We start from the raw sequence: 23,452 nt of genomic DNA on the forward strand, positions 1-23,452 counted from the left end.
ATTGTGTAATTTGCTTTTATTTTAGAGGATTACGGGCGCTTGCGACACTTGAAGGGCGTTCAGTGAGATATATATATATATATATATATATATATATATATATATATATATATATATGTATATATACATGAGTACCTGGTCGTTATCAATGTTTCCCTGTTCGGAAAAAAAAATGTAATATCGTCTCACGGGCCCCAAACTCGTCCTCAATGATAAGTGTTGTTATTGGCTAGGGACCCTTTGTAAAGCGCTTTGAACACTATAAGTCGACACTGCTTTTAAATGCTCAAGTTTTGTTTACCTTTTAATTTAAAAAGCCAGGTCTTTAATTAACTTACTGCGATAGTAACTTAATGTGTTAATATCAGAATTGCCAAAAAAAAAAGCAGGCCACTGCCAAAACTCATATATATTATTAAATCTTCGCGAAATCCCAGGTTTGAAAGTGTTTACCTAGATGAAGGTCGTTTAAATTGATCGATATTTGAAGAACGAGTTTTCTGGCCAAATTTTGAAATATGGGTTTTTTCCGGAGTACGGCATTATGCGCGAAGATAACACACCGTTGGGATAACAGGCTAGTCTTTGATTCTTGAGATTAAGCCTTCTCGTCATTTCCAAAATTATCAATGGCAAAATTGATTCTAGATTGAGCGGCTATAATGTGGTCTTGTGGTATGATACTCGCCTTTTATCGCCTTATATCTTAGATCCAATTCTTATTCTAATTTGCTTGTTATCAGATCATTATATTTTCGACGTCTAGATTTTCCCCATTCTACAATTGTATGATTGTTATTCAGTGTTTCATCCCTCAGATTTCTAATAATTTTACCGATCCACTTGCTTCCTGTGGAAGGTCCAGAGTTCCCGTCCCGCACTGAGCGGAGCATAGCTGAGACCTTGGAATTGGCTCTTAATTCATGTTATCTCACCGTGCACATTCTTTAACAGCGTTGTCTGTACTCAAAAAAGAAATGTAAAGTGTTGCTCTTGTTTTGGGACCCATTGTAAACGCTTTGAGCACTTTAAGTGGTCATATAAATGCTCCAGTTTAGTTTTGTTTTTATTCCAAAATTCAGGTCTGTGCTTTAATATAATTAGTGCGATAGTAACTTAATGAGTTAATACCAGAATTACCAGAAGATAACAGACAACTGACAAACCTCTTAGATATTATTACATCTCCTCTTTGATTTACACAAAACCTTAATTAGAAATCTCATCATCTCCCGGTCGCCTCAAATTGGCATTAAGTGGTTACCCCTGTGCTGGAAGATAACATACCGATGGGATCACCAGCCAGTCTTTGATTCAAATGATTAAGCTTTCTCGACATTTCCAACATTATCAATGACAAAATATATTCTAGATTGCCAACTCTATTTATATCACTGTTGTAACTTTTGATGGGACCGCCAGTCTAATTCGTGAAGATCTAAAGAAACGTGTTCGCAGAGATAAAGGGTTTAAGAGAAGAAACGAATACTATGTAAATAGAAGAGAACCAAAATATATACAGCGTCTAATGTAATTTTATCCGATCTCATTATTTCTATCAGATAGCTTTGTAATGTACAGTGTGTGTGTGGGTGGGGGGGGGGGGGGGGTGGGTGTGTGAGTGTGTGGGTGTGGGTGTGCGTGTGTGTGAGAGAGAGAGAGAGAGAGAGTATTTGTCTGCACATTAGCAAATACGCTCGGCAGACAGGTCGTCGGGGAAGTTTCTGTTTAAATCAAAGAAGACACATTTCTTCATATCAGATGAACCTGGAACCTCGCACGATTCCAGAGTGTGCGTAGTGTATAATTGTCTTTTAAGCTTAGGAACCTGTGGGGGCCCAATTCTAGGTTGGTTTCTATAGCGGGAATCGGACTTTAATAAGTATTTTAATTTTACTTTTAGGATTGGACAATGTTCTTTCATTTCTTACATTCCATTAAATCTGAATAGGTTACAGCTACGCATTAAATGATGGTGGGAATTAATGGGATGTAGAGTCGCTGAATCATTATCCACTTCTTTGATATTGAGTGAATGCATTTTTGTTATCGATAGTTCGAAGATGACGTCTATCAGGCCTTTGTTATTGTTTTTGCCATCCGCGTTTATGAGTAATGCTCACTGAACTGTATTAACCTGACTATAAACGTTCATGGATACACACAGTTTTGTGTGTTGGTCCGTTATACTTCCGGATGGCAATGCTGTGAACTCTTTAGCGAAGCGCATACTATCTTTTAAAGCCAGTCCCTTCATTGATAACCAAATTAAAATTACAAAGACCGATCGTGGCCTTCGTAAACTCATGGCCTGACATAGTTAACTTATAGCCTTACACTGGCCAAAAAATTACGTCAAAAGACAAATATTTGGCCACAAAAGAAAACAAATCGTGAGTTGTATTCAATAGGGAATGAGATAAGCGAAAGAGTAGCGTCCCTTGATTGGACGTCACCCATAGTCTGTGACGTCACCGGCGGAAAAGTTATTAGAGAGAGAACGTAATATTGGTTGTGCGCATGCGTCTCTCGTCCTCGCTTCCGGTGAAAGCGGCTTGAGACACTTCAAAACCAAATTGACTTTCTCTCTGTAAGGTGACGTCCCATCAAGGGACGCTACTCTTCCGCTAATCTCATTCCCTATAGATAGTTCGAAGATGACGTCACTCAGGTCTTTGTTATTGTTTTTTGCCATCCGCGTTTATGAGTAATGCTCACTGAACTGTATAAACCCGACTATAAATGTTCATGGATATACACAGTTTTGTGTGTTGGTCCGTCATACTTCCGGATGGCAATGTTATGAGCTTCTTAGCCAAGCGCATTTTGACGTCATTTTTTGTTCAATATCAGGCCATAACTTTACGAAGGCCACAGTTAAAGCCTGACACTGAAACCCAAAAAGACTGGCATTTTGACGTCATTATTTGTTTTTGCACCGCCTGGTGAGTTGTCGTTAGTAGTGCTCATGGAAACAAGTGGGCCCATTGGTTGAACTATTGAATACAACACGATTTGTTTTCTTTCGTGGCCAAAGACTAGCATTTTGACGTCATTTTGGGTCAGTGTCAGCGTGGCCTTCGTAAAGTTATGGCCTGAGTTGAATTCAATAGTCAATAGTTCAACCAATGAAATGACTTGTTTCCATGAGCTCTACTAACGACACTTTTGATTTCAGTGTCAGGCTATAACATAACGATGGCTACGGTGCCAGGCTTTATAAGTTTACGATGGCTACGCTGACACTGAGCAAAAAATGGCGTCAAAATGCCAATATTGTTGAGGGGCTCGATGTTTTTGCTAGAGAACAAACCCCACAAAATAACACAACTCACAAAAACGAGCCCAACACGGAGATTTCAGTTCCGCCTACCAAAGAATGATTAAACGGTAATTTTTGGTTACGTCGATAAGAATCTTGAATCTAGGTTTGGCAGAAAATATCTCGAGCTAGACGATTAAATCAAACCCGACTAAATAAATAATAGTGAGTTCATGATAATATTATACTGGTCTTGACAGTGTGGCTTGGCTAGAGAACTTAGTGGTGTTGTTATTGCTTTTTTCATACTTAACAGTGAATTTGTACCTGGAAGCACTTGAAGGGGTTTTTAATCACACCAATACAAATAATGATATTATATGGTGATTATATAGCATCATGCCCCGTATTTCAACAAGCTCAACGTGCTTAAAAGTAATGTGGCAAATTTCACTCTAACCTTTAACCACCAAACATGCATATGAAAAAAAAGCAATATAGTTCTACAGTATTATCTACATGTTAAAAAGAAACGTTTTAAGATGTTTTTAAAATAATTATGCATGATTACTGTCTTTTACTTATCATGGAAGGGAGTTCAAGATAAGGAATGTCGAATATTCAAACGCATGCTCGCCATTTTTCGATTCATTTTTGGCTTCACAAGAATGTGATTATCAGATTGATCTCAGATTTCTGGCTGGGACGTAGAATTTATGCAAGTCATTTATGTATCCAGGACAATCAGAGTGCCGTGATTTATAAACAATAGTACATATCTTATATTCTATACGTTTCTCAACGGGAAGCCAGTGGAGTTCTCTAAGCAAAACCCGATGCAGATTGATTTCTCCTCTTTCTAAACATAATCCTGGCATCATCGTTCTGAGCTACCTGATGGGATTTTATTTTATCTTTATTTATAGAAGGGAGGAGAGAATTGGAATAATGGGCCTGCTAGATCACTCCAATCCCAAAACATATATCCCCAGCTGGAAAACCTTTCCCTGTCGGGTCCCAAAGGTATGGAACAAATTAGATACAGATATCAAAGACGCCCTCGAGCTCAATAATTTAAGGAAACTTTTGGAAACATTCCTATAGATAGAATGAAGTTGACGTTACTCCAGGTCTTTGTTATTGTTTGTTTTTGTTTTTTGCCATCCGCGTTTATGAGTAATTCTCACTAAACTGCATTAACCAGACAAGATAGTATGCGCTTGGCTAAGAAGCTCACAACATTGCCATCCGGAAGTATAAAGGGTCAATACACAAAACTCTGTGTAACCACGAACTTTTATAGTCTGGATAATACAGATAAGTGAGAACTACTCATAAACGCGGATGGCCAATAAAACAATAACAAAGACCCGGGTGACATCAACTTCATTCTAGCTATAAATGTTTAAGGTTACACATAGTTTTGTGTGTTGGTCCGTTATACTTCCGGATGGCAATGTTGTGAGCTTCTTAGCCAAGCGCACACTATCTTTTCCGGCAGGCTATTGCCATCCGGAAATAAAACGGATCAGCACACAAAACTATGTGTAACCTTGAAGGTTTATAATCTGGTTAATATAGTTTAGTGAGAATTATTCACAAACGTGGATGGCAAAAAAAAACAATAACAAAGACCTGAATGGCGTCAACTTCGTTCTATCTATTGAGTAGTAATAGTATTTGTATGAATTAATTCTGTATGAATTATTTGTTACATTACATTACGTTAAATTGCGCTCACCAACATCTAATGGAAGATTAGATCTCAACGCATGCAGCATTATAATACTAATTTTTACATCAATTATTTATGTTTAAAAAGCCTGAATTCATTTGTAGTTGTAATTTAAACTTCAAGAATTCATCATGTCCAATGCACTACTTATCGCTTCATTTATCTATTCCCTATTAGTCTATAGAGCGAAATGTACATCGCATACAGTACAAGTTACCTTTTATGTGCTCTTTTTATACTAGCACTGCAAACAGAGTTTTCAGTTAATTACACATTCACACTTGATCTAGTTACACACAAGCAGGGCCAAGTGTTTTGTTTTCAAGTTCAACATCACATAGATTTGTTTCAAACCGAGATACTGTAACTGTCAATCGCCATGACGATTTAGTTGTCTAATGTCTACAACACCAGAATATCGGCATACGTGTTTATGTCCATGTGTGTTCGGGTTACCATCTTGGAGAACAATGTTAGCACTTTTTAAAGTATCATTATAGTAATATATATATATATATATATATATATATATATATATATATATATATATATATATATATATATGTGTGTGTGTGTGTGTGTATGTATATATATATATATATATATATATATATATATATATATATAGAGAGAGAGAGAGAGAGAGAGAGAGAGAGAGAGAGAAAGAGAAAGAGAGAGAGAGAGTAATAAAGTAGTATCATTATATCATTATAATATATACTAAAAATCCTACAATCTATACTCTACAATAAAAAAGATATATTAACTTTGTAAAAGAAAAAAGAAAAGAAAGAAAAAAATAGATCCCTTCAGAAACTTGACAGAAATCACGAAGTCACTATAATATTCAGATTGAAAACAGAGTGTAACCGATTTTTAAATAAACATAACAAATATAATATACATTGGAAATTGAAATCACAGCCATGTATGTATTAATGTCATTCTAAACAGAAGGCACGGATTATGGAATCCAACGATGTCCAATTACAATTGATGTAAAATCAACAGAAGCAAAAATCCTGTCGTATCGTGGCCAATAAATATTTCATCAGGAATTTTGTATTGAAACGTGACAAGTGACGTAATACAAAGTCCGAGCACTCTTTTCATGGGATGAGCCGATACTTTCAAAATGTGAGAGTAAAATGCACAACCTCAAAAGCAGACATAAATTTTGAGGCCTATCAATAAAATTAAATCACGTAGCAGTAATCTCCTGTATATCAAAATCAAAGATTAACGTGTGAGAAAACATCGTATTGTGTCATGGATAACACAAAACATTCGGCACCTGATAAAAACTTGAATAAAAAAATGTTGCGATACCACAAAGCGATATTATCAAAGAACAAGATTAGCTAGATTATTTGGAAAATCGTAGTATCGTACACAATGCTCTGATAAAAGAGCGCCTAACATATAATTTTATTAATCAGCTGCTATACATCGAAGCACACAAAGGCAGCTGATGTCATGTGACAAATAGTTTTGGGAATTAAATTTAACACAAGACAATCGTACAGGAATAAGGGTTTTACAAAAATCCCTATGATAAAGTAACAGTAACAATCAACACTGTAATGGAAAACATTATTCTAGTAATCAAACAATGTAAACGTCTATTTATTCAGGAAAACCCCAAATGCTCATTTCACGGCGCAGTAGTACGGCTAAGGCCTGTATTATCTCTGTCTTTTCGAGGGTTAGATAGAGAAAGACACAGAGACAGGGGGAGATAGAGAGAGAGAGAGAGAGAGAGAGAGAGAGAGAGAGAGAGAGAGAGAGAGAGATTTCCTCATACGATTAATGAAATATTATTTTTATTTTGCAAACTTGAAATAAAACATGATTTCATGCTAGTTTAAGAAATCAATAGTATATTATCACAAAGGAAGACATCCTAAAACTGCAAAATGTCCACGACCCACGCAAATCAACAGTTTTGACATTTCAACGGTTATCCTGAAAACACGACGAAAGAATCGTTCCATATTTAAAAATCATTTTCCAACATTTTAAAAATAATATGTAGGATACCTACTGTGTAAAGAAATGCCTTCTAGGTAACAAAGGGAGATAGTTGTCCTACCCACCAAGGTCTCGGGTAGAATCAAACCCATATAATTAAATGATTTATGTTTGTAGGATGGGTGTTGGAATAGGGACTCCCTTGTTTTCGCCGTGGGTGGTGTAGACTATGAAGGCAATGAAAGAACGGAGGGTTATCATGTTCCATCAGTGTTAAAACACCCTCATCAATCTTATGCATCAACCGAGATACCGTTAGATACCCTGTCCTATGTTTCGGCTTGGGCCGATGTTCAACTGGCAGTCTGCGATTTGAGGTCGAAGAAGGAAGACCTGTACAGCCTGTGTGTTGGCTGGAATTCTGTTTGGCTATGTTGAAGCCACAGTGAAAAGGGCCCAAAGTGGCCAGTATTTTATGTCGCACCCGAATATGGGCTCTCAGGCGATATGTGTTGGGCCTGTGTGTTGGCCAGCATTGTGTTTTAGGCTGTATTGTAGCCGAAGTGGGCCTAATATGGCCAGTATTTTGTATATCGTACCGGGTTATGGGCTCTAAGCGATATTGTGTTTTTGTAATTTGTGCTCGGTGAGAATATATAAAATTTATGATATTGTTTTGATGTGCTGAGTAATCATCAAGTGATTAAGTGATTAATATCGTAAAATTATTTCACTTATCTTAAAGTTTAAAATAATATACAGTTTTATTGTTTTAGTGAATAATTAATTCATTGAGTTTAATTGTGTTGAAATTGAGAACGTGACCTCAGTTAAATGAATTAATTTTAAGTAAATAATAATTGATCACTTACGCTATCATTGTGTCTATGTTAATTTCATTTTTACTAATATATCTATATCTATCTTCTAATATAGTGAAGAGCTGACGGGGCTAGGACATAGCGCCCGGTAAATGCGTTTGCATCTTTGAACTTTGTAATTTTGACGGGGCTAGGACATAGCGCCCGTTAAATGTGTTTTGAACCCTTTTGAACAATATAATTTTTGAGAAATATGAACAAAATACAATGTAACGTTTGTAAAGATGAGGAAGTAACACTCGATCTATGTGTTTTATTAGGAACAATTTTGGATTTGAACAGGCTGGAACACCGCACCCTGTGTGAACAATTTTGTTGATTAATTTTATTCTCCTTTCGGAATATGAACAGTTTATTTTGACCCTATATGTAATTAATAATTTCATTATTAGTGGGAATTAATGGAACGGTTGGAACCTGGGTGAAGTATAGTTTATTTTGGTTAAAACTTACATGAATTTTATATTGCATTACTACTTTTTACTTGTATGTACTTTTGATTTTTCCTGTCAATATATGCAATGTTATTCTCTTTTGCTCAATAACTATGAGCTGTTCCCCTTTCTTTTACTTTAAATAAATAATAATGGCTCTCTTGTCAGATACGGTGTTCTGTTGGTGATTGTAACGTCCACGTCTACCTCTCCACACTTTAAGGTCATAAGCGGCCTTCGCATCCATTGCGAGTTGCGAACGCACCTTGTGACATGAATTGGCGCTGCGAGCAGGATTTCTTATTGTGTGGTTTGGTGGTCTGACGTTTTACATCAACAGACACCTTCGTTTCTGAGAAGTCAATGCCTCTTATTGTTGTGGGGATTTAGAGTCGCTTCCTGTACTGATGCATATCAGGGGGTTGGGCTGTCAGATCTAATTTCAGGCGCTACTTCTCATCATTTAACGACTATGTACTGTCTGTAATGTAAAGCTATAGTTTGGGTTAGTGAAATGATATCACGTAATTGTTCAGGCGTAACAAGGTTACACTGATGTTGTAGGGTACGCGCGGCGTATCGCTACTTATTGTTTTGTTCATAAAGCGAGTGAACCACGAACTATGAAAGGCCAGTGTGATGGGCCTTAATACTTTAATTTGATTAAAGTCTAGATAATGTTGTTTTGGTATAATGTAGTGGTCATCGCTTGATGTTTTAACTTTTTGAACTGACGAAGCGTCAGCTGTTATTACTGATTTCGCTATTGTTTGTTTGACAATAGGTATATTGGGTAGATTTTTATCTGCATTTAGCTGATCCTTCTCTTTTATATTATTCAATCTATCGATTTTTTTTAAGTACGTTGCGATAAATATTTTGTCATTATGGATATGGAACGGTTGTTAAAATGTGGGGAAAAGTTGGGTTTACATGGCGACGAACTGAGAGTGTGGGTGGAAGAAAAGTTGGAACGGGACAGAGAGGAAAAGGAGAGAGATAGGTTTGAGAAAGAGAAAGAGCGTGATGCAGTCGCAGAACAAACGAAACAACAAGCTCTTCTTGTTGAAAGGCAGCTGGAACTAGAGCGCCTAAAAATTGAAAATTCAGTGGTCCCGGTTCGAACCCCTTCCTCCACTGACAGTGAACCCTCGACTGGCAGTTGTGGAGCTAAAAGTCCTCGCCTGCCATATTTTGATGAATCGAAAGATCAGATAGATAGCTATCTACTCAGGTTTGAAAGATATGCAACCGTAAATCGATGGAGAGAAGAGGATTGGGCGATTAATTTGTCGGCGTTGCTTAAAGGCAATGCGTTGGACGTGTACACTCGCTTGGACGAGGTAGACGCTACCCAGTATGATAATGTAAAGTGCGCGTTATTGAAACGCTACAATTTAACGGAAGACGGCTTCTTAGAGCGTTTCCGTAAAAGTAGACCAGAAATAGGAGAAAGGATGGGTCAGTTTCGAACCCGTATATCCACATATCTGGAAAAGTGGATAACTATGTCCGGCAAGGATAGAACAAAGCCTGAGGACATCTTGGACTTGATTGTTAAAGAACAGCTCGTAAATGTTTGTAACAAGGAGCTGGTGGTTTTCCTGAAGGAAAGAAAACCAAATACATCTATGGAAGTAGTCGACACTGTAGAGAAATATGTCGAAGCGCACGGGACTGCCGGCGCTTTCTCAAGAACTGTGTCATATCAGAATGACAAGGTTCCAAGCAAACAGCAAGATGGTCACAAACCTGTCATGAAACCAACTACTTCAGTAATTAGATGCCACAACTGTTTTAAAGTTGGACATTTGAAGAGGGATTGTAAGAACAGACCACAAATCTCTGCAATACAAAGAGACACGAAATGTGGATACTGTGGTCGTAGGTACCACTCCACTGAGCAGTGCTGGGAAAGAAAAAGGATGGAGAATACTGATAAGAAGACTTTTGGAGTAGCGGCTATGAATACTCCAGAACCGCTGCCGTGTTGTAACAATGCACAACATCATGTTGCTAACAATGGTATCATGAACAACACTAACTCTCAACATCAAGCGCCGAGGGAAAATAAAGAATTTTGACAATTAATTACGGTGTCCGCAGCATGTTCGGGACACGCGATAGAGACGACAGGTATGCCGGTCGCTATTGGTTGGATAAATGGACAAAGAGTTAAAGTGTTGAGAGACAGCGGCAGTAGTTGTGTTGTGATTAGAAAAGGCCTTGTGAGTAGAGAAAAGAAAGAACAAGAAAAGAGAGTGAAGGTCAGTCTAGCTGATGGGAAGACTGTGAGTGCCCCACTAACTGAAGCGTGGCTTGATTGTCCATATTACAAGGGAAGAGTGACGGCTCTAGAAATGGCCTCACCTTTGTATGACGTCATTTTGGGAAATATACCAGGAGTCAAATGCCCAGGAACGCCAATAAAATATGACGATCACTCTGATTCAGTCCACGAGAATCTCATGAGAAATGATTGTGAGCACTCAGCTCAAGCAGCACAGACGAGGGCACAAAAAGAGAAGAGAATGAAACCATTGATCACTGCCCCCTCAGTGGAAACAGGTGTTAGTAAGGCTGTTTTGAAAGAAAAACAGACCAAAGACGAGACATTGAAATGTGCGAGAGAGGCAGCAGTTACGAAAGAAGTGAAAAAGACTGGTGCCAATAATAAAAGTTGGTTTGAATATGATAGAGGGGTTCTAGTACGATATTTTCAATCACCAAAGATTGAGCACGGTGACGTGATTAGACAAGTCATGGTCCCAAAAGATTTGCGAGAGACAGTGATGCGTTTAGCTCATGAGTCCATACTCTCTGGACATCTCGCTGCCAAGAAAACGACTGAGCGCATTCTCAGCAATTTCTACTGGCCCAACATTTGGGATGACGTCACCCGCTTCTGTAGATCGTGTGACCAATGTCAAAGGTCAACGGCAAAAGGAATGACCCCAAAAGTGCCTCTGACTGAAGTTCCGCTGATAGACGAACCATTCAGTCGAGTAGCTGTAGATTTGGTAGGACCAATTATTCCTGCATCAAATAGAGGGAATCGCTACATGCTTACTGTGGTAGATTACTGCACACGGTACCCGGAAGCTGTAGCCTTGAAAAACATAGAAACCGCGACAGTTGCGGAAGGCCTCGTCGACATTTTCAGTAGGACGGGGATACCAAAAGAGATATTAAGTGACAGAGGTACACAGTTCACCTCAGATTTGATGAAAGAAGTCTGTAGACTACTGTCTGTGAAACAACTTACCACAAGTCCATATCACCCTCAGTGTAATGGGCTGGTGGAGAAGTTTAATGGCACTCTCAAAGGGATGCTTAAGAGATTGGCTACAGAGAGACCGTCAGATTGGGATCGATATCTCAATGCGGCCCTGTTTGCCTACCGTGAAGCACCACAGGAGTCCTTGGGCTTCTCCCCTTTTGAATTGTTGTTCGGTCGCCCAGTACGAGGCCCGATGACAATTCTCAGAGAGTTGTGGACGGAGTCTATTGAGGACGAAGAGGTAAAGACAACATACCAATATGTTGTAGACCTAAAAGAAAAACTTGAGACTACGATCCATATGGCCCATGAAAATTTAAAGAGAGCCTCAAAAAGGCATAAGGCATATTTTGATAGAAAGGCCAAGATGCGCAACTTCAAAGAAGGTGACAAAGTGTTGTTGTTGCTCCCGACAAAGCACAACAAACTTGAATTGAAATGGCAAGGTCCATTTGAAGTTCAACGTGTAGTTGGACATAATAATTATGTAATACAGGCCGGTACTTCAAAGAAAACGTACCACGCAAATTTATTGAAACGGTACTATGACCGGAGCACCGCGGACATAAACGGAAGTGGAATTCTTCAATGTGCCGTGGCAGCTGTTATTGACGATGAAGATTACAATGGTAAATATCCAGTTGTTTACCTCAATAGGAAACTGTTACCGAGAGAACAACGGTATTCAGTGGTTGAAAAGAGTGTTTAGCTCTTGTGTGGGCTGTCAGAAGTTTGAACAGCTATCTTATGGGCAGAAATTTATTGTGGAGACTGACCACGCTCCTTTGTTGTATCTCAACAAAGCCAGTCAGAAAATGGTCGTCTGATGAGATGGTCACTGTTGCTCTAACAGTATCGTTTTCGGTTGATGATGTCTATGAAAGGTCCGGACAATCATGGTCCAGACTTTTTGTCTCGGCTGCCTTAGTGGTCAGGCATTTCTTAGTTTTGATCAAAAATTTGGGATTTTTGTCCTCCAGTGGGGAGTGATGTAAAGAAATGCCTTCTAGGTAACAAAGGGAGATAGTTGTCCTACCCACCAAGGTCTCGGGTAGAATCAAACCCATATAATTAAATGATTTATGAGTGTAGGATGGGTGTTGGAATAGGGACTCCCTTGTTTTCGCCGTGGGTGGTGTAGACTATGAAGGCAATGAAAGAACGGAGGGTTATCATGTTCCATCAGTGTTAAAACACCCTCATCAATCTTATGCATCAACCGAGATACCGTTAGATACCCTGTCCTATGTTTCGGCTTGGGCCGATGTTCAACTGGCAGTCTGCGATTTGAGGTCGAAGAAGGAAGACCTGTACAGCCTGTGTGTTGGCTGGAATTCTGTTTGGCTATGTTGAAGCCACAGTGAAAAGGGCCCAAAGTGGCCAGTATTTTATGTCGCACCCGAATATGGGCTCTCAGGCGATATGTGTTGGGCCTGTGTGTTGGCCAGCATTGTGTTTTAGGCTGTATTGTAGCCGAAGTGGGCCTAATATGGCCAGTATTTTGTATATCGTACCGGTTATGGGCTCTAAGCGATATTGTGTTTTTGTAATTTGTGCTCGGTGAGAATATATAAAATTTATGATATTGTTTAGATGTGCTGAGTAATCATCAAGTGATTAAGTGATTAATATCGTAAAATTATTTCACTTATCTTAAAGTTTAAAATAATATACAGTTTTATTGTTTTAGTGAATAATTAATTCATTGAGTTTAATTGTGTTGAAATTGAGAACGTGACCTCAGTTAAATGAATTATTTTTAAGTAAATAATAATTGATCACTTACGCTATCATTGTGTCTATGTTAATTTCATTTTTACTAATATATCTATATCTATCTTCTAATATAGTGAAGAGCTGACGGGGCTAGGACATAGCGCCCGGTAAATGCGTTTGCATCTTTGAACTTTGTAATTTTGACGGGGCTAGGACATAGCGCCCGGTAAATGCGTTTGCATCTTTGAACTTTGTAATTTTGACGGGGCTAGGACATAGCGCCCGTTAAATGTGTTTTGAACCCTTTTGAACAATATAATTTTTGAGAAATATGAACAAAATACAATGTAACGTTTGTAAAGATGAGGAAGTAACACTCGATCTATGTGTTTTATTAGGAACAATTTTGGATTTGAACAGGCTGGAACACCGCACCCTGTGTGAACAATTTTGTTGATTAATTTTATTCTCCTTTCGGAATATGAACAGTTTATTTTGACCCTATATGTAATTAATAATTTCATTATTAGTGGGAATTAATGGAACGGTTGGAACCTGGGTGAAGTATAGTTTATTTTGGTTAAAACTTACATGAATTTTATATTGCATTACTACTTTTTACTTGTATGTACTTTTGATTTTTCCTGTCAATATATGCAATGTTATTCTCTTTTGCTCAATAACTATGAGCTGTTCCCCTTTCTTTTACATTAAATAAATAATAATGGCTCTCTTGTCAGATACGGTGTTCTGTTGGTGATTGTAACGTCCACGTCTACCTCTCCACACTTTAAGGTCATAAGCGGCCTTCGCATCCATTGCGAGTTGCGAACGCACCTTGTGACATACTGTACCTACCAAACGATTGGAAAAGCTAAGATCGCCGCCCCCTTCCTCCTTCAAAGCTATTAATAGGAGAATCGACCAGAGTCCAAATGTTAACATTTATGATATTTCCACGCCAAAATGCGGTACCTCGATTAATATCAAGTCATAGTAAACAAGACGATGAAAAAAAAACCAATACTTTGATATATCATTCTTGATTTCAGTGAAGCTTTTGATAATGTGCCTCATCATAGACTACCACCGTGATTTGAGCACCTTGGAGTTAACAATATAGAAGAGAAAGAAGAAGAATCATTTAGAAAACCACGGGGGAAAAAAAACTTTCTGAATTGGTATAAAAACAAGTCGTGATGCAAAACTCAGCAAGTTGTTGTGGATGGTAAAATTTGTGAGTCATGAATTCGATGATCTGAACTACCACAATTCACTGTTCCTGAATTTATGTGGATTTTCCAATAATGTTCATAAACAACCTTAGAAAATAGCTATCTTAGGAAATTCAACTCAACTTCTTTGAGGAGGCATTGTGTTCTCAGAAATAGAATATGAAAAAGTACGAAACAGCTGAAAGATGACCTTGAAAAACTTGGCAAATCTGTAAAACATAATTTGGAGTTATGTGCACATATTAGCCAGTCTGATTATGCAATTATTATGGACCTGAATTAACATTGTTGTAATGGACAATAATTTGGGTTGGTTTACCAGTATTTTCATTACAACCATTACACTACTATGAGCCCATAGCAATTGGTTAATAGACCTGAAATTAAGTTAAGGTCGATCTAGGGTTTTTATTTCTTGGTTGTTGGTTTTTTGTTTTTTGTTTTTGGAGGGGGGGGGGGTGTTTTTGTTTTGTTTTATTTTTGTTTTTGTTTTGCTTTCTTCTAGTTATTGCTTTCGATTGTATTTTTCAACAAGATTAATGGGACATAATATTAGACAGTTGCAATGTTATCAAATTTTACGTCTTTAATATAAACCATTATCCTATACTATCATCACCTCTAACAATCAACACTCGACTAGTATTACATCAGGTGGCTTTTTTTTACTTTTCGCTTTGACTTTTACGCAGAAATAGGAGAAACCATGAGTCATAGTATATTATATCTTGAGCACACACCATCAACGGGGTCTAAAAATAGTCTTATTTTGAGAATACACCTACCTGCCTACTGCCTACACAGCGCAAGAATAAAAAGAAAGTAACTTATGTAAACAAATAAACCTGTAATCTGAGGCAAACGGTTATTGTAATTGGTAAAACATTCTAGCGAAAGCCGGTGTTCGTTCATCTTATCAGCCTGTGAAATTGAAATTCCCGGAAAACAAAAACAAAAAGAAAAAGAAAAGAAAAGGGAAAAAGACAAACAAAAAGCAAGAAATCCATTGAGGTAAACAGTTCTTGCACAACTAATTTTGGGATCATTTAAACGCCTGGTCGAAGCTTGACGTAAAACAGACATCAAGGATAATGTAAGAATAAATATAGTGTTGGTCTATCTCAACGAAATTCCAGCAGGTTTTGTAAAATTTGTCAACACTATAGATTTATTGATGTTGGGGAAACGAAAAATAAAAAAAACTCAAAACAAAATATGTTCAAATTCAAAGATTGACATGTATTCTTTCTTTTTTGTTAATTCGTGGGACTGAGGTTGATTATATTAGGAAAAAGCGCTATTCGTGAAGGAACTAATTAAATCTGATGTATTTGTTCTGTCTACTTATGATTGTACCGAAGTTATTTCACAAACTGTTGTAATTTTCATTTATAAGGAATCAAAGTGTCCGAAAGCATTCAGTTAAAGTAAAAATGGTGCAGCTTAATGTCCAATTGCCATACCGATGTGTCTTTGGGCAAGACAGATCACACCAAGTTCGACTCAGGTGTGAATAAGTACCCGACTGTAGGCTATGACAGACAACGTAAAAGGGCTTGTACAAAAAGGATGTTTAACACTCGACTCATTTGTTCTGTGGGAAATTGGATTCAATAGTCTGATGTCACGTCCGCCCAGCAAGGAGCAGCTTGGTTCTAATCAAAGAAAATCAATACTTTTTATTCTTCATGCTGGCTAGAACGTTTTCACATGTCGTGTGATCAGAATGTATAAAGGTCAAAACGACATGATCAGATTTATAATGTTTTTCTTCTCTGGATACACTTTTATGTTCGTCGGAGAAGTATTTCATAAGGGCGTCCAACATGGTTCAGATAGTTTAGAACCAATGTTAAGTTACTATGCGTCATTACGAGGGAAGTGACGTCACGACTGTTAAAGCCAATTTCAATTTGGTGCCGTACGTCTTGTCAGCGGAATAAATGAATATAATTGACCATATCAATATTCATGTATTATTATCTTTTCTAGCCTCAAGCAGCTGAATGACCATTGATCTTTATGTGACACATCAGTATAATAGATAGGTTGTTTGTTTTGACGTATAAAATCAATATTTTGATACGGTGACTTAGTGATTAAGGCTTTGTATTGTGAGCCTGGAGGTCCTGAGTTCTAGCCCTATTTCGGGCACTTCTGTTACTTGGACAAGATTGTTTGCCCCCAATTTACTCACTTTGGACAAAACATGGAAGATTCGTGATAACGTCATTTGTTTAACGGATTATCTTTATTCCTTCATTGAATGCTTATGCGACGATATCTTAAGTTGCCTCGCGGAATAACGTAAGCTATTATCTTCGCTTGAACATAAATATATCAACGCTCCCTCCTATGTGTATATAGGGTTGAGAGGTATGAAAACGTGGTAAAATATAAATAGGAGCTAAACAGGACAGCATAATTAACAACATCGCTGTAACCTGATCCCTACGCAAAGAAATCTTGTCGAGTATGTTTGAAACCATGAAACTTTTTGCCAATGTAACTTTAAAAACTTCATTTCTTAGGTCATGAAATATTTAAAAGCGGAATTCTTTAAAGTTTAGTTTAATTTCCCATTAAGCGACATGTTTTACAACATTCCTAACGTTTTGATTTTAAAAAGAAAAAAAAAATTCAATATCAAGAATTACGATAAACTATCCGAGATAAAAATAGGCACAGCTTTAACATGTCAGGAAAATTAGATATGGCGTTTATTTTTAGATCCTCGCAATTATTTTAGTCTCAATTTTCAATTTTCTTTGTTGTGTAAAAACAAATTGTTAATTTATTTTGTCTAGATAGAAATAATCTCATGACAATTAAATCTATATAGCATTTTTATAACACTTATCTACGATTTATTTCCATGATCCAAGAGCTTTACACCGATTAATCAATAATGGCGGACACTGAAATTCGTGCATTAACAAAATGATAACATATTCAGCAATTCTGGGGCTATTACTCTGCCTCTATAGACGTGCTGGCGCTGGAAGGTGAAATGTAAGTAGATTGCTCGCACTTATTGTCCTTATAATACCGACTTAAACATATCGTTGGCATAATTTCTATAGGGCAATATCCACAAAATGTGCTCAAATGGTTTTTCAAGGGATCAATAGCCACCAGCAACACTGAACATAATATAGAATCGCCTGTTAGGCGATATAATACATTTTTGGGATAGAGACAATGCTGTCATATGCCAGGTAATCATTTTACATCTGTGTACAGTGAGAGATTGTAAGTAATGAGCTTTTTTCAAGGACTCGACTATGCGCCGCTCAGAGAAAGACTCATAACCCAGGACCTTCCGATCCGAAGGCGAGTTTCATACCACAAGACGACATAGCCGCATTGACTGAGGATAAGGTTATACCTGTTTCTCAATGTTTTATGCTGTTATAATATCATTTTCATTTGTTTTCATCAAGAGAGATGTATTTTTAACAAATTTGAATTGCTATCTAAATCGATTAATCATTTTAGTGAACCTCAAATATCGGTTATGGACCTATCAACCAAACTATAACATCTGGTTTTGGATTTTAATCCAAATGTTGTAGTCGGCCAGGCTCTTTGATAAAGTGTCAATCCTTGAGTGAAAGAATGCTTGATATAGAAAAGAGTATCCCAAGTTGTGTTATCCAAAATATTTTCATTTATATTCAATTTTTCGTTTTATAACGATTGATCAATAGTATTTATTTTAACCTCAATGAATAAAGTTTGTAATTGTATTCAGAAAATCTCTTGCGTACTCTGTACAACAACAAAAACTGGCATTTAACATTTTAACTCGTCCTCCAAATATCGATCGATTAAAATGGCCCTCATCGTGGTATAAAAATGACTCTCAACCCTGGAACTTTGCAAGTCCCAGGTTTGAGGATTTTTGCTAAGCCCAGGTCATTATAATCGGTCTATATTTGAAAAACAAGTTTTTTTGGCAAAAAATATAAATATGTGTTTGTATTGTTTTGTTTTGTTTTGTTTTGTTTTGTTTTTTTTTTTGTTTTTTATTTTTTTTTATGTTTTTTATTTTTTTTTGTTTTTGTTTTTGTTTTTTTTGTTGTTGTTGTTGTTTGTTTGTTCTTTTCAAAGTACGACAGACCGCATCTTGCAGTTATCTTTAAAAATGTAAGAATAAACCAAGGCCCTCTTCCGAAAAATAAATTATTTGATCTTCTCCATCTTCTTTCGTCAGTCAGTTGAAAGACAGGGAGAGCAGAATCTGAATAATATTAAAATTAATGGCCAACTGCTAGTGATCTAAGACAAATTGACCTGGATCCCAAACACCAAGAAACAACAACAGCAGTAGTAACAGCAATAACAACAATAACAACTACAGAAGCAACAACAACAATAACAACAACAAAAGCAACAATAACAACAACAAAAGAAGCGAACAAAATCACAAACAAACAAAAAACAACAATAATGACAAAGCTGTTTTTTTCTGTCACTGTGACTTCAGAAAGATTTTCTGATAATGAGTAAATAAAACAGTTCCTTTTATGTTTGATGTCATAAAGAGTAATTTTATTTTTCAAACGCATTTAAATGAATAGGTAAACCAGTTCCAATAACTCGAGGTGCCTAAATGAGTCAATAAAATGGAGATAAAGATAAAGGGAGTAAATCTGACTCATGAATATGGGAACAACACAAAACAAACGACGTTTCGACCTTTGGCCTTTTTCAAGTAAACATAATATATATGTATATGTGTGTGTGTATATATATAGATAGTTATAATATAGGTGAAAATGTGTGTGTTTGTGTGTGTGTGTGTTTTGTGTGCGTGCAATGGAAGAGAGAGAGAGAGAAAGAGAGAGAGAGAGAGAGAGAGAGAGAGAGAGAGATGGCAATGAGATATATGTGTATATATATATATATATATATATATATATATATATATATATATATATATATATATATCATGAATAAGGTCGGTGGACGGGGGGAGTGGGTTTATTGAAGAATACTAGACGGCAATAGTGTTATTAGTGGTCCCCATATCCCCTATTAAGATATCGGGGGGGGGGGGGGGGGGGGGGGGGGGGGAAAGAGAGAGAGATAGAGAGAGAGAGACAGAAAGACAGACAGACAGACACAGAGAGAGAGAGAGGCAGACAGACAGACAGACACAGAGAGACAGAATGAAAATGGGAGAACGGGTGTGGTAGGATGCGTTTCAAAGTTATATTTAAAATAAAGCAAAGAGATAAATTAAATAACATTTTTTAAATAATAAAATAATTAAAAGACACACCAAAAAAAAAACCCACAAAACAAACGATATTATTCTAAAATAAATAAAGAAAGAAAATTAGCTTTAAAATTCTCATAGATTCAGTAAACCAGTTCCTTTTATGGTTTAGCATCTAGTAAACCAAAGAAATATCATAAATAGTAATTTTATTATTCAAACACATTATTAGTTAATGCAACATTTGAAAACGTTGCAATTTTGACGAGTGGCACAGTAGCAGCAGATCTCAAAATATGATGGTTTATCCAAATAAAATATGGATTTTCACGTCTCTAACTTAGAAATTTGCACATTCGCTTCTAATTTTGGCGACATGGACAAAATGGATGAAATTCTGAAATAATGAATGATTCAGCAAAATCGCTATCTATCTGAATAGCATAATATGTCAGTCTATCTGACATTATCCACGTACCCACCATATTACGCAATGTGTTTAAAGCAATTAGTGCGCTATGTTGTGATTCGTATGCAGAAGTAGGTTTCGGGGGGGGGGGGGGGGGGGGGGGGGCTAAACGAAACGTAAGGATTAAATTAAATGAGTAATGCAGACTAACCAACAAAATAAGGGCGTTTGTTCTGACGTTTGTAACAGAGAAATTGTACGTACACGTGCTCTCCGATAAGAACTATGTTATTCATCGTTGATTGGAATTCCAAGGTGATGCAGCAGCCGCAGAAGCAACAGCAGTTGTAGTAGCAGTAGTAGCGGTGGTAGTAGTAGTAGTAGTACTAGATGTAGTAGTTGTAGTAGTAGTAGTAGTAATTGTAGTACTAGTAGTAGTAGTAGAAGTAGTAGTAGTAGTAGTTGTTGTTGTTCTTGTTGTTGTTCTTGTTTTTGTTATAGTCGTCGTAGTAGTAGTAGTAGTAGTAATAGTGGTAGTTGTCGTAGTAGTAGTAGTAGTAGTAGTAGTAGTAGTAGTAGTAGTAGTAGTAGTAGTAGTAGTAGTAATAGTAGTAGTAGTAGTAGTAGTAGTAGTAGTAGTAGTAGTAGTAGTAGTAGTAGTAGTAGTAGTAGTAGTAGTAGTAGTGGTGGTAGTAGTAGTAGTATTAGTAGTAGTAATAGTAGTAGTATTAGCAGTAGTAGTAGTTGTTGTTGTAGTAATATTTCGGCAAGATTGTTTATGTTCTAGTTACACATTCTTACGGTGTACCAACACCACTGAAGAAAAGCGAATGTGTAAAGAAGGAACGCCCATTGTTATTGTTTTTATACAGCCTGTTGGCTGATCAGTTCTCACCAAAAAAAAATCTATCAATCAGACTATAGATAGTATGCGCTTGGCTAAGAAGCTCATAACATTGCCATCCGGAAGTATAACGGACCAACACACAAAACATTGTGTAGTCATGAACTTTTATAGTCGGGGTAATACAGTTTAGTGAGAATCGCTCACAAACGCGGATGGCAAAATACAATAACAAAGGCTTGAGTGACGTCATCTTCGAACTATCTATAAGCGTTAAAGATTATACATGATTTTGTGTATTAGTACGTTTCGTGTGAGTATTTTACCTAAACGTATAGTAACATGATCCGATACAGGGAGGGAGAATAGATATACCAAATACATAATATTATAGCTTTCATGAGGAAAAAGTAAAGCTGAACAATGGCCTGCATATAGGTATATCTTTCAGATGACGGAAAAAGTATAAACTATATAAATGTCAAAGGATGGAAGAAGTGATTTTATATAATATAATATAACATAGACACGCAACGATACCTGGAGCAAATATGAGCTCCATGAAAGGTTGAAGAATGCACTGATAGAAAAGAGCAAAGGTGTTTACAAACAGATGCCTGCACTGCAAAGTTGACGATGATATTATTATGAGATTTATTATGTGTAGAGAAACGTTGCACACATTCTAGATTACGTCAACAAGGGGTCTGTGCTTGGAAAGATGATATTAATGTTATGCGTTTAGGCAAAATACTCATAACATCCACCAGCCAAATTAAAACATAACAACTCACAAAGCTGTATGTAACCTATAACGTTTATAGTGTAATTTATATAATTTAATGAGATCTAATTAAGAACGTGTAAAAATAATAACAAAGAGCTGAGTGACGTCACCTATGTTTTTTTCTACAGAAGACATTTTGTTGAATTGCTGACAAGTATTAGTAAAGACGACGATATGTAAAATAATATCATGCCTCATCGGGAGACAATATCAAGGAACTTAGAGCGGTTTTAGATGGGTTGAATGACACACATTATTATATTATTATTTTAAAAGTCTCTCTCTCTCTCTCTCTCTCTCTCTCTCTCTCTCTCTCTCTCTCTCTTCTCTCTCTCTCTCTCTCTCTCTCTTCTCTCTCAGTCGTTCTCCCTCTTTCCCCGACTCTCTATATCCCATGGACATACATATGACCAAGCACAAATAAACATTATCTTTGTAATTAAACTAAAATTGCAACTAAAATTCCAAGATTGTTTCATTTCTTGTATAAATGAAATATGTTGGAACATGGTCTTCCATTAGGCTACTTCAAAAAACCAAGATAGATGGAAACCAATGAAGTCAATTGCTCAAAATACAAATAACAGACTACTTTTATCACCAATATTACGTAATATACAACACCTCTGCGTTTAACATTTTTTTAATGGTCAAAGAATGAATATTATTCATGGTTAATGCAGTTTAACCAGGAAACCCATTGCGATCAGTCATGAATAAAAAGTAGAATTATCTTTATCTCTCAATGAACTGAAAATACAATTTGCATTGCATTCTCCAGTGAACCAATCGAAAGTAATATAAATAATATCAATTTGCTGACATTCTTATTTATCATTCATGAATTATAAAGGGTAAATCTCAAAACTCAAAGTCCAGTGGGTTTACAAATATACAATGATCTGAAAAGGTGTGTATGAAACAGGGCCAGACAAAGCAAGAAAGATAAATACAAGAAGAACCCCCCCCCCCCCCAAGAAAAAAAAATCAGCCTTTAAGGTCTTTATCTTCATCAGTGCCTGCTTCCTTATTTGTCACTTTGACATTTACGAAAATACACACATTTAAGAAAATGCTTTGCCACATTAAGTACCAAAAAACTAATAAGTTGCCAATGCCATGTTATCTAATGAAGATCAAAAAGGCAACAATTTAGTCTTCATATGAGTTGGTCAAAGTTCAAATCGAAATAACATAATATCATAGATCTCGTATTCTACTCTAAATCTTGTATCTTAATATAAAATAATGAAATGTATCAATCAATAGCATAGATTAACCACGGAATGAAATTTCTTTCTCCTTACCCGCATTATTCCTTAAGAAAGTATTAAGTCATCTTACCTTTCTTTGCCGAATAAGATTTACAAGAACGAATTAACAAACCCGTAATAATTATAATCCATTATAATGTAATTTTCTATTCTCTCCTTAAATCCCAACAGCATGATGCATGCCTGCCTGCCTGCGTTTGTAAATAATAAACAATTCATTTTCTGTTCTAAATTTACCTGGATGGAACTCCTTACAATTTTCAGACCTTTTCACTTCAATGAAACTTGTAATCTACAACACTTTAGAAGTGAGGCGATACCAGCATTCTTCAAAATCCAACCAAGGTGTGTGTGTGTGTGGGGGGGGGGGTGTTGTGTTCGTTACCCTTTTACCGGTTAA

The 23,452-nt window shown here is 36.6% G+C and overlaps 1 protein-coding gene across 5 annotated transcripts in view; it reads right to left on the bottom strand.

Moving 5' to 3' along the window:
* Positions 1 to 23,452, bottom strand: part of LOC144967960 (uncharacterized) — a 71,528-nt gene extending 48,076 nt beyond the window's left edge. For 2 of the 5 annotated variants that reach the window (XM_078905772.1, XM_078905768.1), the window contains exon 1: positions 23,123 to 23,291. The gene's annotated coding sequence lies outside the window, so the exon portion shown is untranslated. Of the gene's footprint in view, positions 1 to 5,901; positions 6,087 to 23,122 lie in introns of those variants that run through there. The other 3 variants (XM_078905770.1, XM_078905767.1, XM_078905769.1) reach the window with 3 other exon arrangements.

The sequence above is a fragment of the Berghia stephanieae genome, chromosome 3, assembly GCF_034508935.2.
Source record: "Berghia stephanieae isolate SIO BIC M18660-M18661 chromosome 3, UCSD_Bste_1.3, whole genome shotgun sequence".
Taxonomy (NCBI): Eukaryota; Metazoa; Mollusca; class Gastropoda; order Nudibranchia; family Aeolidiidae; genus Berghia; species Berghia stephanieae.